The sequence below is a fragment of the Heterodontus francisci genome, chromosome 17, assembly GCF_036365525.1.
Source record: "Heterodontus francisci isolate sHetFra1 chromosome 17, sHetFra1.hap1, whole genome shotgun sequence".
Lineage (NCBI taxonomy): Eukaryota > Metazoa > Chordata > Chondrichthyes > Heterodontiformes > Heterodontidae > Heterodontus > Heterodontus francisci.
The window spans coordinates 36,100,439-36,116,312 of NC_090387.1; the positions used below are offsets into that span (position 1 = coordinate 36,100,439).

The 15,874-nt window shown below is 43.6% G+C and overlaps 1 long non-coding RNA gene across 1 annotated transcript; it reads left to right on the forward strand.

Moving 5' to 3' along the window:
* Nucleotides 1–7,271: 7,271 nt before the first annotated feature.
* On the forward strand, nt 7,272–12,014 carry LOC137378848 (uncharacterized). Its single transcript, XR_010976671.1, has 3 exons — nt 7,272–7,426; nt 7,864–7,948; nt 10,068–12,014. It is a non-coding gene; the product is annotated as an uncharacterized lncRNA (long non-coding RNA).
* Nucleotides 12,015–15,874: the final 3,860 nt, after the last annotated feature.

Sequence of the window (15,874 nt, forward strand, 5' to 3'; positions counted from 1 at the left end):
TGTAATATTTTTAATATTCGATCATGCATTGCAGGATATGAAGGTTATTGTTGGGTGTTAAAAACATCAAAGGGGTTCTTTTGAAATATGAAGTGAGGGCAGGAGCCTGAATGTCAGTGTTTAATGCTGTTCACTTGTTTTCCATATATCCCAGCTATCAGAGTTTTACATTGACAGCTTTTTGAAGCCCCAAGCCACAACTCACTGCTCACAAAAGGCAGCATGGTCGGGTCTCTGTCCCCTTGATGCCATTCTTGTTACTTGAATTGAGCCTGGCCACTGCAGATAGGAATTCTGATAACAGGAATTCCCACCTACAGTATAAAGCAGCTTGAATCACTTCAGTTAGCAGCAGGATTCTGATAGGGGTGGAAAAAAACCAAAATGCTGGACATAGGTTAGGCATCATCTGTGGAGAGAGAAACAGAGTTAATGTTTCGGGTCGAATGACCTTTCATCAGAAGACCATCACCCTGAAACATTAACTCTGTTTCTCTCTCCACAGATGCTACTTGATCGACTGAGTATTTCCAGCATTTTCTGTGTTTATTTCAGATATTCAGCAACCACAGTATTCTGTTTTTGTATTTTCTCTTAGGGGTGTTGCTGAGGAGAAATCCCTTTCTGATTGGCAGGACGTTATGAGTGGAGTCCCGCAGGTGTCTGTGCTGGGACCTCAACTTTTTACAATTTATATCAATGACTTTAGTTGAGGGGAGCAATGGCATGGTATCTAAATTTGCAGATGACACAAAGATAGGAAAGTATGTTGTGAAGAGGACATAAGGAGCTTGCAGACCGATATAGATAGGTTGAGTGAGTGGAGTGGGCAAAAATCAGGCAGATGGAGTATAATGTGGAAAAATGTGAAGTTGTTCACTTTGGTAGGCAGAATAAAAAAGTATTACTTAAATGGAGAACGAATGCAGAATTTCAAGGTGCAGAGGGATCTAGGTGTTCTGGTGTATGAGTCACAAAAAATTAGTATGCAGGTACAGCAAGTAATGAAGAAGGCTAATAGAATGCTAGCCTTTATTACGACTGGAATTGAAAATAAAAGTAAGTTGTTATGCTTCAGTAATACAGGGCATTGGTGAGACCACATCTTGAATACTGTGTGCAGTTTTGGTCTCCTTATTTAAGGAAGGATGTGAATGTGTTGGAGGCAGTTCAGAGGAGGTTTACAAGATTGATACCTGGATTGAGCAGGTTGTCTTATGAGGAAAGGTTGGGCAGACTGGGCTTGTTTTTACTGGAGTTTCGAAGAGTGAGGGGAGACTTAATTGAAGTATATAAGATCCTGAACGGTCTTGACAAGGTGGATGTGGAGAGGATGTTTTCTCTTGTGGGTGAGTCCAGAACTAGGGCGTACTGTTTTAAAATTAGCGGTCGCCCTTTTAGGACAGAGATGAGGAGAAATTTTTCTCTCTCGGGGATGTGCGACTTTGGAATTCTCTGCCTCAGAAGGTGGTGGATGCGGGGTCATTGAATATTTTTAAGGCGGAGGTAGTTAGATTCTTAAGCAAGGTAATCAAGGATTATTGGGAGTAGATGGAAGTGTGGAATTCGAGTCAGAAACAGATCAGCCAACATCATATTGAATGGCAGAGCAGGCTCGAGGGGCCAAATGGCCTACTTTCGCGTCTAATTTATATGGTTATATGGCAAATGGAAAGGGAGCAATGGATAGGGGAAGGGGGAAAGGATTGGAAATAAAAAGGAGTGTTATGGGGAAATGAAAGTCAGAGGGAAGAGAGTAGAAGCTGGTAGTAGTGCTTTGAAGTGGGAAAGAAATTAGATTCCTACTATTAACTGAGAGGGAATGGGGAGGAAGTGTGCTGGGATTAACTCGAGAGAAGGAGCGAGAGATCGCCAGAATGACATGAACAAGGTGGAGGCAAGTGGGAGGCTAGTGCCATAAACTGAGAAGTGTGGGATGAAGGAGAACAGTGTCAGCATGAACTGAAGGGAGACCTGTGGGTGCCAGACTGAACTTGGGGTACAGCTAAGAGTGCCAACCAAGGGGAGACATGACTGCTAGCGCGAACCGAGGCAAAAGTGAGGAGCTCTAGCATGAAGTGGAAGAGTAAAGCACAACTCTACAACTGATTGGTACTAAGGAGTTAAGGCAGACATTGTTGACCATTTTAAGCCTAAGGATATAATGAAACAAACTTCTTCTTGACCTGAACCACAATATATATTTTTATGATCATTTCAGTGTTTTGTGTTCAGTGCTAATAACATAGAATTGATGGAAATCTAAGATGTTGGATCAAAACATCCAGAAATCATTGCATTTCGGCAATATTGGAGATGCCATGCCACTACAAGTAGATCTGTCCTTCAGTTTAGACTCTGACTGCCCTATACAGTATTGTGCACAGGAGTACTGTAGAGCAGGGATCCTTTGGTGTAGCTGGCAAGCTTGTGTGACAATTGAGTGTGACAGCAATGGTATTTATTCAGACCCTCCTTAGAGTACCTCTATACACTCTAGTTACAGTGCATTAATGTTTGATCAAAAGGTGCAGTTACATATGTGTGGACAAATCTGACCATAGAATTCCCAAAGTTATCATCATCTGCAAGCTGCAGTCTGGATATCGCAACAGGTGAGCAAGTGAAATCCTTTAAAGGCAAACCAACAGTCAGCATGAAATCTTGTGATATTAACCCCAACACCTAGAAAGTCATGGTCACCGACAGACTATTATGGCATAATGTCTTCCAGGTCTACTTAAATCAATTTGAGCCTTGCAATTGGCAAGATCTGGCTGCCATGTCCCTGCATTGAAAGGCAACTCGTGTGGCACTTCTGGGTTTCAGTGCGATATTTGCGCCCCCAGCAGCATGCCAGTAACAACTGAAACTCATTCATCAACTTGTTGGGAGACTCCATCAGGTTTTCGAGTGTCAAATGCTGTCACCATGGAATTGTTAAGTTCAAAAATACAAATATGATTTTGAATACAGTTCTGAAATTTTTTACATAATGTTGAATTAAACAATGCCGAAAAGCAGAATGTTCTAGTTAACCTTGCAAAGCTTTTAGCTTTCGTGACAAAAGTTTGTTATTGGGACAGAAACAGAGCTAGCTCATTCAGGAATGTTACAACACTGGTAATATCTGTTTACAGTTAATAATTCTTGTGATCAAAACATTTGATACAGTAATTCTGAAGAACAACAGAGCTATGTTTTTCCTGTATCATCTTCCCAATTCTTTTCTGACCTGTCCTTACTTCATGCTTTCTTTAATATGCATCTATTTATCTGAAATAATCCAGGTATACTTACTTGTAGAAGCAGTATACACAATTTCCTATTTATGAATGTTATCCATTTAACACACTATATATTCCAGCACCCAGAGCACAATTCCTGTTGTTTACTGTGGTCCTACTGCCGTTTTAACAGTCTTCAACCATCGCTTCACTACAACAGATTTACTGAAGCAATATTAGATTAGATTAGATTAGAGATACAGCACTGAAACAGGCCCTTCGGCCCACCGAGTCTGTGCCGAACATCAACCACCCATTTATACTAATCCTACACTAATCCCATATTCCTACCAAACATCCCCACCTGTCCCTATATTTCCCTACCACCTACCTATACTAGTGACAATTTATAATGGCCAATTTACCTATCAACCTGCAAGTCTTTTTGGCTTGTGGGAGGAAACCGGAGCACCCGGAGGAAACCCACGCAGACACAGGGAGAACTTGCAAACTCCACACAGGCAGTACCCGGAATCGAACCCGGGTCCCTGGAGCTGTGAGGCTGCGGTGCTAACCACTGCGCCACTGTGCTGTGAATGGAAGTTTTAAAAAAAATACAGGCCTTACTGCTAGTGAAAAATGAGTCTTCACAGATATATTTTAAATCTATTTTCCTACTACTTTACATAATTTGATTAATAGACATGTAATTTTGTTCCCCCAAAAATTTCTTTTGCTCTACTCCTATTGTAGGTTTGCAGTATTTCCTTAAGATCAAGTACCTTACTGAATTCTTCTTCATTCCTCATCACTAAAACTTCCTCCTTCCATGCACTATGGCTAACCTTGATACAGGCAGCAGCATAACTCAAGTCTGCCACCTGCACATCACATTCCACAGATACCACCCTTTCTCTTCCACCATGATTATCTCTAACTGTTAGATCTCCCAAGTAATGTCTGTGTTTGTTCCTATAGTGTCTCTTTGCTGTTCCCTCTCTTTCTGGTGTCTCATTACATTTTTACGGTGGGCAGCACTGATTTTCATCAATCCCTTTCTCTGATAGCTTCCTCTTTGATATATGCCTTTTACTTTTACAATCTATCCTATAGATTCCTGCTCACCTGTTCACACCCATACTTAACTATTCTCAACTGCCATTTTATAAAATAAAATCTTCATAGCTCTCCCCAACGAGGTACTTCCAAACCTTTGCTTCAACACTTGTAGACTAACTCCTGTAGATGTCCTCCTTCATTTAACATGATTTGGATTTCAGTTTTTGCAAGCTCTCTGCTGTCCCTTTTTGACTTGCCACTTGTTTAGAAATCTGTTTTATGAATAATCATATTCAAAAGATATGTATCGATCCCGAGTTAGATCAGGGAATCAAAATATGAAAAGACATTTTCACTAATCTCATCCTTTTAATTGTTTTGTTTTCTTCGTCCTTGTATCATCAAAATGATTAGATTCTAATGGTGACTAATTGAGGCCTTCTTTTGGGCCTCCTCATCTCGAGAGACAATGGATACGTGCCTGGAGGTGGTTAGTGGTTTGTGAAGCAGCGCCTGGAGTGGCTATAAAGGCCAATTCTAGAGTGACAGGCTCTTCCACAGCTGCTGCAGAGAAATTTGTTTGTCGGGGCTGTTGCAGTTGGCTCTCCCCTTGCGCCTCTCTTTTTTCCTGCCAACTACTAAGTCTCTTCGACTCGCCACATTTTAGCCCTGTCTTTATGGCTGCCCGCCAGCTCTGGCGAACGCTGGCAACTGACTCCCACGACTTGTGATCAATGTCACAGGATTTCATGTCGCGTTTGCAGACGTCTTTAAAGCGGAGACGTGGACGGCCGGTGGGTCTGATACCAGTGGCAAGCTCGCTGTACAATGTGTCTTTGGGGATCCTGCCATCTTCCATGCGGCTCACATGGCCAAGCCATCTCAAGCGCCACTGACTCAGTAGTGTGTATAAGCTGGGGATGTTGGCCGCCTCGAGGACTACTGTGTTGGAGATACGGTCCTGCCACCTGATGCCAAGTATTCTCCGGAGGCAGCGAAGATGGAATGAATTGAGACGTCGCTCTTGGCTGGCATACGTTGTCCAGGCCTCGCTGCCATAGAGCAAGGTACTGAGGAATTTATCAACCGTTTAGAACAAGGGGTCTGCAGTCCCCTAGGGGTCTGCGAAAAGATTTCCGGGATTTTTCAGTTGGTTTGTCTAGTTACGACCGAGGCAGGAGGAGTGCACTGTTTATTCTAGTCCCACTTCTCCACAGGTCACAACATATGTTTAAATTTTCCCACTTACCGATACAATCATATACTCTATTTTTCCCAGAATAAGACACACCAACCAGGTTCTTTTAACAAACAAGATTATCGGTTTATTATAAACCATGTTTTAACCAATAATGAAGTAAAACATACAACTTGAAATATTAAAGCCCCTTGCCCCTCACATACATACATACATACACACACACACATATTCATACACACTGGTTAACAAGGGAAAAAAACACTAAGGCTGAAAAGAAGGTATGGAAAGATGTCCTTTGATTTGGTTAGGCATTTCAAATGGGTATAGGCAGCTATCGCTAGGATTTTCCTAGATCATTTCTTTTCCGGTGATGTTGAAGATCAGTTTGGGCAGACTTTCCAAGAGAAACAGCTACAGAGGCTCCAAATACGTCTTACAGCAGGAATGCAGCAACAAGTTCCCACACGTTCGATGCAAAGTTCCTTCAAACATACAGGGTTTCTTCAAATACAGGAGGAATTAGGAAACTGCCACACTGTTTGCAGGGTTTTCAAGAGAGAACTGAGCTGGGTCTTCTTCTGGCAGGCAAAACTTAACTGTCTGTTATAATTCAAAGTGAAATTAAAAACCTTTCAGAAGTCAAGTCGCCTGACATATGTAAATCGTGGTCTGTCACTTCTTTCTAAGCATCTCCCCAAGTCAAAAACACCCCCTGCTGGGTAATTATCCACAGACCAGGTGTCTTCCAGTAAAACCTGCTTACTAGCCAAATCCAGGAACTTTCTAGTAATTTTTTTTTTAAAACACAAAATTCAGAAATCTCTTTAAAATTTCTGATGAATCAGTGTCCATAATTCAAAGACAAGTCCTTAACATATTTTACAAAACAAATAGAAGCAATCTCGTAACAGTCTTAACCATCAGTTGTCTCCCTGTAGATTGGAATAGTCTCAGCGATACGAAGACTCGTCAGTTCAGGTTCTAATTGTTGGACACATGTTGTATGTTAGACAACTCCCTTTGCGTGGCACTGACTTTTACAGCTGTGTTTGTCCCAGCAGTTTTTTTTGATCCAGCCCTATTCACTTTCACATTCATAAACCACTCACCACTTTTAACTCTTAAATAAAATAGTGGGAGTTATAACTTCTCTTCCAGGGGATTAAAACCTGAGGTGGGGGCAGGAAAACCTGGGAGTTAATCTGGCGTTGCATGGGCTGAAGTAGTGCAAACATTTCTTTCAACCCTTTTCTTTTGCCTGCTGCAGAGCCCCTGTGTCGATTGGAATCCACTCGTGCTTTGGAAAAGAGACTGATTTTTCCCTAAATAAGCTGGTGTTTGAGAAGAGGAGGGGTGCATGTTCTATGTGGCATTGGATGCGGGGAAGGGAGGAAGTGGGTGGAAAGAAAGACTTTCCAGTCTCTAGCCCTGTTGCAGGGCCATAATAATCAGAATTCATTGTGATTCTCTCCTTCATTGCTTTTAGCCTGAGTTAATAAAATAGCTGAAGGCGTAATCATGATTTTCCTCATATCCCTGACTTGGAGCTTTATATTTTGGCCATGTGCTTCTCTGATCGATGAATAGGCTTTAATCTGAGCAATAAAAAAATAGTGTGGATGCTGGAAATCTGAAATAAAAACAAAAGTGTTGGAAGTACTCAGCATGTCTGGCAACTGTGTTTCTCTCTCCACAGTTGCTAATGTTTCAGGTCTGTGACCTTTCATCAGAACTGGTCGTGACCTGAAACTTTAACTCTCTCTCTCTCTCTCCACAGATGTTGCCAGACCTGCTGAGTATTTCCAGCACTTTCTGTTTTGATTTAATCTGAGCAGTTGCGCCCTGTGAGTCAATACCGCTGGCTATTTGGGAAGGAGTTGGGGAGGTGGAAAAAGGAGGACTGCCTTTCTCACTAAAGGCTTTTTGGCGATGAAGTCAGGTGGGTAAAGTCGCTCAGGGCTGTTTATTTCTCCATTTCTCTCGTGCCGTCTGCTTCCGCCATTACTTGCACTGATAATTCAAGTCAATGGCTTTCATTGCTGTGTTAAGGTGTTATTGAAATAAGAGGAAAGTTCTGTTTCTGAAATGGAGAACATGGACTTGGAATTTTTGTCCAGCCCAAACAAGTGTGCACGGAATGAGCCTGTAGTGAGCACTGCACTTGTTGCTCCAGTTCATTTCCTGTCAAGTAAACGGTTAGTAAATGGGTGCATAATTTAGGACTGAATAAATTTTACTTTATGTAAGGTGTAAAACAGCTCTTTCAGTGGGAGTAGGAAAAATGACAAAGAATAGGAAAAATGACAATGAATAGGAAAAATCATAAATGCACACAATGAATACTAGATATGGATAAATTTTTTATGTGACCATCAGCTTCGAAGCAACACAACCCACAGAGCGAAGATACAGAATTTCTCAAGTTCAACATTGAGTTGAATAACATCGAGGTGGCGGCAGGGTGAGTAAAAAAAGAACATAAACGCAGCATTAACCTCATAAAGCAAATATGAAGGCAGCTATATACATTTTGTTTTTATTTTACTGGAAATGGAGATATACCTCAACCGCAGTGTGCAATGTATGCACAAATGGGCTGAATTTAGTGAGCATATCGCGGGTCCCGGGCGGACCCTGGAAATGTAGGTCATTCCTGCTAGTCACGTGGGTGGCTGGCCCACCGCAATTACGCAGAGGGCGGCCACTTTACATAACGGAGGTGCGAGGCCCAACCAATCATGGAGCAGGATGTGAGGTGACGAACACGGCATCGAATGACTCTAGAGCAGGTGGTGTTGCCACATTTAAAGCCCTACCAGCCCTGCTTGCATTGCTGACTTGGACTGATTTGCTGCTTGGTGTTCACTGCTGAGTGCGGTATTGGAGTGACCCCTGGAGCCCCAGAGAAGCCGCAGTATGACAGAGGCAAAACTCATGGTTTAGCGATGGCTCCCTTGAGATTCTCCTCCAAGCTGCAAGGGAAAGGCGGAAGGTCCTCTTCCCCAGTGATGGCAAGAAAAGGCCCTCCTTTTTTTTTCATTCATTCATGGGATGTGGGCATTGCTGACCAGGCCACCATTCATTGTGCATCCCTAATTGCCCTTCAGCAGGTGCTGGTGACCTGCCATCTTGAATCGCTGCAGTTCATGTGGGGTAAGTACACTCACAGTGCTGTTAGGAAGGAAGTTCTAGGATTTTGACCCAGCAACAGTGAAGGAATGGTGATATAGTTCCAAGTCAGGATGGTGTGTGGCTTGGAGGAGAACATGCAGGTGGTGGTGTTCCCATGCGTTTGCTGCCCTTGTCCTTCTAGGTGGTAGAGGTCACAGGTTTGGATTGTGCTGTCTAAGGTGTGTTGGTGTAGTGCATCTTGTAGATGGTACATACTGCTGCCACTGTGTGTCAGTGGTGGAGGGAGTGAATGTTTGTGGACGGGGTGCCAATCAAGCGGGCTGCTTTGTCCTGAATGATGTCAAGCTTCTTGAGTGTTGTTGGAGTTGCACGCATCCAGGCTAGCGGAGAGTATTCCATCACACTCCTGACTTGTGCCTTGTAGATGGTGGTCAGGCTTTGAGGAGTCAGGAGATGAGGATTCCTAGCCTCTGACCTACTCTTATGGCCACGGTATTTATATGGCTACTCCAGTTCAGTTTCTGGTCAATGGTAATCCCCAGGATGTTGATAGTGGGGGTTTCAGCCATTGTAATGCCATTGAATGTCAAGAGGAGGTGGTTAGATTCTCTCTTGTTGGAGTTAGTCATTGTCTGGCACTTATGTGGCGCGAATGTTACTTGCCACTTATCAGCCCAAGCCTGAGTATTGTCCAGGTCTTGCTGCATTTCTACATGGATTGCTTCAGTATCTGAGGAGTCACGAATGGTGCTTAACATTGCAATCATCAGCGAACATCCTAATTTCTGACCTTGCGTTGAATTGAAGATCATTGATGAAGCAGCTGAAGATAGTTGGGCCGAGGACACTACCCTGAGGCACTCCTGCAGTAATTGTGATGTCCTAGAGCTCAAATGATTGACCTCCAACAACCACAACCATCTTTCTTTGTGCTAGGTATGACTCCAACCAGTGGAGGATTGTCCCCCGATTCCCCTTGACTCCAGTTTTGCTAGGGTTCCTTGATGCCATAATTGGTCAAATGCTGCCTTGATGTCAAGGGCAGTCACTCTCACCTCACCTCTTGAGTTCAGCTCTTTTGTCTATGTTTGGACCAAGGCTGTAATGAGGTCAGGAGCTGAGTGGCCCTAACGGAACCCAAACTGAGCAGGTTATTGCTAAGCAAGTGCCGCCTGATAGCGCTGTTGACGACACCGTCCATCGCTTTACCGATGATCGAGAGTAGACTGATGGGGCGGTAATTGGCCGGGTTGGGCTTGTCCTGCGTTTTGTGTACAGGACATACCTGAGCAATTTTCCACATTGCCAGGTAGATGCCAGTGATGTAGCTGTACTGCAACAGCTTGGCTAGGGGTACAGCAAGTTCTGGAGCACAGGTCTTCAGTACTATTGGCAGAACGATAATGCTGATCTCTCTGCAAAGTATGACTCTCTCTTTCCACCTACAGGACAAGAGGGCCCATAACAGGAGAGAGACGGCAGAGATATCCCAGATCATCAGCCTCCCTCTACAGCTGAGGAGGAGGCACTAGAATTAGCAGGGACCAAGGGCGGCTGCTCCATACCTGATGGAGGGACTGGAGTCTCTGCGCAAGAGAATGAGAATTGTCTTCCATCGACCTTGGCATGGGGGAAGACAGTGGCATAGTAGTAATGTCACTGGACTAGTAATCCAGAGACCCAGGTTAATACTCAAGGGACACTGGTTCAAATCCCACTGTGGCAGCTGGTGGAATTTAAATTTAACTAAATTCAATTAGTTCATAAAAATATGGAATTGAAAGCTAGTCTCAGTAATGGTGACCATGAAACTACCATTGATCGTCGTAAAATCCAACTGGTTCACTAATGTTCTTTAGGGCAAGAAATTTGCCATAATTACTTGGTCTGGCCTGCTTGTGACTCCAGATCTACAGTAATGTGGTTGATTCTCTAACTTCCCTCTGAAAAGGTTTAGCAAGCCATTCAGTTGTACAAAACCTGCTACACAAAAGTTGAAAAGGAATAAAACTGGATGGAAGACCCGGCATCGACCAAGGGCCCGGAAACAACAATGGAAAACCCAGCCCTGCCGACCCTGCAAAGTCCTCCTTACTAACATCTGGGGGCTTGTGTCAAAATTGGGAGAGCTGTCCCAAAGACTAGTCAAGCAACAGCCTGATCTAGTCATACTCACGGAAACATACCTTACAATTAACGGCCGTTAGTTTACTCTCGATTATTAGTAAAGTGATGGAAGGTGTCACCGACTGTGCTATCAAGCTCCACTTGAACAGCAACAACCTGCTCACTGATGCTCCAGACACTGTCTATGCAGAGATGACCCTGCCTTGGCAGCTGTGCCTTTGCTACTTCTCCCAGCAGGCTCCCTGATGGCCCTCAGTACCCACACTTGCTGATAGCTGACCTTCCCATCCAGCAGTATGGTCATCCAACCCAACAGTTTGGACACCCAATACAGCCACCCCAAAGCAAGTCCCCCCCCTTTCAGACCATCCAAGACACTGCTCAGCCGGCACTCCCACTCGCGACCACAATCTCCCCTTGCAGGGTGCATCACACTGTAGGCTGACAATGGCCTCACCTCCCCCATCTTCCCCTATGCAGGTCATGGCTGCCTACCTGTCGTGGCACTGAGGCCTCACCTTGGTGCCGCCAGCTTTGAATGGCCTGGAATCCAAAGGCACATGAGGGCCACCCATCGTCCACTTAATTCTAAGCCCTCCCCCCATCCATTGAATCTTGATGAATTAGATGCTAATGTATTAAAACTAAGTGTTCAGTAACTTAAATTGCATTCCTGTCGGGGCAGTATGCCAGCTTGACTTCCTGCCACTGACTAAATCCGGAATTGACATCACAATGTCGGATTTCCGGGCAGACACGTCTGACGCGATTCTCCGTCCCCCTGTGCCCCCATTCCTACTCCAAACAGCCGCATTAAATTCAGCCTGTACTGTCCAATGAATCTTTGAAACCGTCCAAATTACCAAGCAAGAATTATGCAAGGACAAGCAATGTTTTTTTTAGCGAAAAGCTAAGGAACAGGTTAGTACTCAAGCAGTAATTAAATCTGCAAGTACCACTGATAAAAAGCTTGGAACCTCAACCTATATAGTGGCGCAGAAAATTGCTGAAGCAAAAGAATTACATATGATTGCTGAGAAGCTATAACACTGTGTACCACTGAAATTGTAAGGGAAAGATTTGGAGAGCGGAAGGCTGAGGAACTGGAAAAAATACCGATTTTAAATAACACTGTCAACGCCAGATTTATTTAATGTCAGAAGACAGTTTTGCAGTGAGTTGATTGAGTGCATGACAATGAATTGTTCCACAACTCAAATCCACAGGCATTTCAAAAATGTCCCATTTCTTTGTCTCTGTTCGTTATGTGTGGAATAAGGAAATAAAAGACTGTTTTGCAAGGAACTCAAGACAACAAAGTCAGGCAATCTTTTAAAATTTTTGATGATTTCATGACATCAGCTGGAAAAATTGCATTGGGGTCTGCAATTTTAACTTGAAAGCATTCCGGTGTGCAAAAAACCAAAAGCAGCTGCACCTGATACTATTTGGACACATTGTTTTTTTACACTGAGAGGCACTTGCTGTGCGAGGTATTGAACCAGGTCTTCACAGTATTCTCAATATAGTAGTAACACTTAGAGAGTCATAATGGCACAGAAGGAGGCCATTTGGCCCATTAAGTCAATGCCAGCTCTCTGTAGAGCAATCCAATCACTCCCATTCCCCAGCTCTATCACTGTAGCCCTGTAAGTTTATTTCCCTCAAGTGCCCACCCAATTTCCTTTTGAAATCATTCATGATCTCCACTTCCACCATCCTCATAGGCAGTGAGTTACCATTCGCTACATAAAAAAGTTCTTCCTCATATCCCTGCTGCATCTCTTGCCCAAAACCTTAAATCTGTGTCCCCTACTCCTTAGGAACATAAGTAATAGGAACACGAGTAGGCCATTCAGCCTGTGGAGCCTGCTCAGCCATTCAAACAGATCATGGCTAATGATCTACCTACACCATTTTTCCTGCACTATCCCCATATCCTTTAATGTCGTTAGTATTCAGAAATCTAGCGATTTCTATCTTGAACATGCTCAATGATTGAACTTCCACAGCCTTCTGGGGTAGAGAATTCCACAGATTCACCACCCTCTAAGTAAAGAAATTCCTCCTCATCTCAGTCTTAAATAGCCTCCCTCTTATTCTAAGACTGTGTCCCCTGGTTCTAGATTCACCAGCCAGAGGAAACATCCTGTCCACATCTAACCTGTCACGCTCTAAGAATTTTGTAAGTTTCAATGAGATCACCTCTCATTCTTCAAAACCCTAGAGAATACAGGCCCAGTTTCTGCAATCTCTCCTCATAGGACAATTCCGCCATCCCAGGGATTAGTCTGGTGAACCTCATTGCACTCCCTCTATGCCAAGTATTTCCTTCCTTAGATAAGGAGACCAAAACTTCACACAATACTCCAGGTGTGGTCTCACCAAGTCTTTGTACCATTAGCTAATGGGAATAGCTTTTCTTTGTCTGACTTATCCAAACCTATCGGAATCTTGTACACCTCTATCAAATCTCCCCTCAATCTCCTTTGCTCCAAGAAGAACAACCCCAGCTTCTCCAACCTAACCTTATAGCTATATTTCCTCATCCCTGGAACCATTCTGGTAAATCTCCTCTGCACCCTCTCAAGGACCCTCACATCCTTCCTAGTGTGGTGACCAGAACTGGATGCAATACTCTAGTTGCGGCTGAGCCAGAGCTTTGAAAAAGTTCAGTGTAATCTCCCTGCTTTTGTACTCAATACCTCTATTTATGAACCCTAAGATCCCAACTCCTCTCTCAATATGTCCTGCCACCTTTAAAGATCTAGACACATGAACCCCCCACCCCCCACCCCCACCCCGGGTCCCCTTTGTACACTCTTTAGAACTGTACCATTTGGTCTATATTGCCTCTCCCTATCCCTTTTGCCTAAAAGCATCACCTTACATTTCTCTGTATTAAATTCCATCTGCCACTTTTCTGCCCATTCTGCTAGTCTATCTATGTCCTGTTGCAGTTGATTGGTATCATCCTCACTGTCTGCCACGACTCCAAGTTTGGTGTCATTGGCAAATTCTGAAATTTTACTCTGTATTCCAATATCAAAGTCATTTACATATATCCGTGGTCTTAGCGCTGTCTACCATCCTCCAGTCTGAAAAACCATTTACCATGACTCTCTGTTTTCTGTCCTTAAGCTATTTTTTTGTATCCAAGCTGACATCGGCCCTCCTGTTCCATGAGCCTCAATTTTGTTAATCAGCCTTTTATGTGGTACTTAGTCAAAGGCTTTGACAACATCCATTGCTTTTCCTTCAACCTTCTCTGTTACTTCATCAAAAAAAGCATGATCTGCCTTTTATCAATCTACGCTGGCTCTCCCTAATTAACTCAAACTTCTCCAAGTGCCTAGTGATTTTTTCCCTGATTAATTTTTTCTAAAACCTTACCCACTACAGATGTTAAACTGATCAGCCTGTAGTTGCTAGGAATGTCCCTACACTCTTTCTGGAATAAAGGTGTCACATTTGCCACTCTCCAATCCTCAGGCTCATCCCCCATATCTAGGGAAGATTGGAAGACTATGGCAAGCTCTTCCACTATCTCCACTCCCACTTCTTTTTGCAATCTGGGATGCAAGCCATCCAGACCAGGCGACTTATCCACACTAAGCATAGCCAGCCTTTCCAGTGAATCCTACCTATCAATTTCCTCTTCATCCATTACCCATAACATCTCTGCTTCTACTGATATTTTGTCAGCATCCTCTTCCTTAGTAAACATCGATATAAAGTACTCATTAAGTATTCTAGCCCTGCCCTACGCCTCTAAGCATATATCACCCTCTTTGTTTCCAATACACCCCACCGCACCTACTACCCACTTACCATTTACATGCTGGTAGAAGGTTTTTGGGGTCCCTTTTATGTTACCTGTCATTCTATTCTCATATTCTCTTTTTGCCATTTGCATTTCCTCTTCACTTCCCCTCTCAACTTATTGTATTTGGCCTGGCTCTCACTTGAAGAATTTACCTGACATGCAGCATACACCCTTTTTTTGGTTTCATCATATTCTCCGTCTCCCTCATCCAAGGAGCCCTGGAATTGGTTCTCTTACCTTTTGCCCTTGTTAGAATGTAGATGAAATAGTGCCTCCTTAAAGATCACCCATTGTTCCATTACAGTTTATCCTGTCAATCTTTGGTTCCATTTTTTCCCTGGCTAGCTCCCCTCATCTCCCATGGAAGTTAGCCCTCTTCCAATTTAGAAGTTCTACCTTAGATTGTTCCTTGCTCTTCTCACATTAGTTAATTTTATTGAATCCAGAGTAACAAACTCCAGGTGTTTTGCTGTACTTTGTGTGGAAGTGGATGCAGAGCGCAATTCCATGCTCATGCATATATCTCAAGGTAGCATGTTACCCTGTATATTTCTTATCAGGGAACAGTACATACTTTCTTTGCTGATGAGAAATCTGAACTTGCCCAGGTGCTGAAGGATGACAAGTAACTGGCTAAAACGGTTTATCTTGCAGACATTTCACAGATAGTGAAATTAATAAGCTGAATAAAACTATACAAGGTGGAGAACACTTTTTTATCCGGCATGAAAGAATTGTCACATTCAAAAGGGAAACGGTGTTCTGAATCTTCCAGACTTTGAACATTTTCGGCAGTTTGTACATTTCTCAGGTCCCAACCCTGTTCCCCACAGCAGTGCCCCTCCCAATTAACAGGCTGCCTCTGAGATCATCATCCAGTTAGGAACGGCGAGCAGGTTGCGGAGGCAGGAAGGCAACTCAGCGCATGAGACTGCAAGACCAGCCAGCAGTCTTCACTGTGTATGCAGTGAAAGCACTGCTGGTGTGCATGGGACACGAGAGACCTGGAAAAAATGGAGGAGTGAAACAGCTGGAAGCAACAGCTGCCACCTCCTCACCACCAGCACTACTCCTTAACTAAGAACATAAGAAATAGGAACAGGAGTAGACCATACGGCCCATTCAGCATGCTCCGCCATTCAATATGATCATGGCTCCTTATATCCCTTGATTCACTGAGGCAACAAAAATCTGAATATCTCATATTTAAATATTTTTAATGATGGAGAATCCACAACCCTCTGGAGTATGGAATTCCAAAGATTCACAGCCCTTTGAGTGAAGAAATTGCTCCTCATCTCA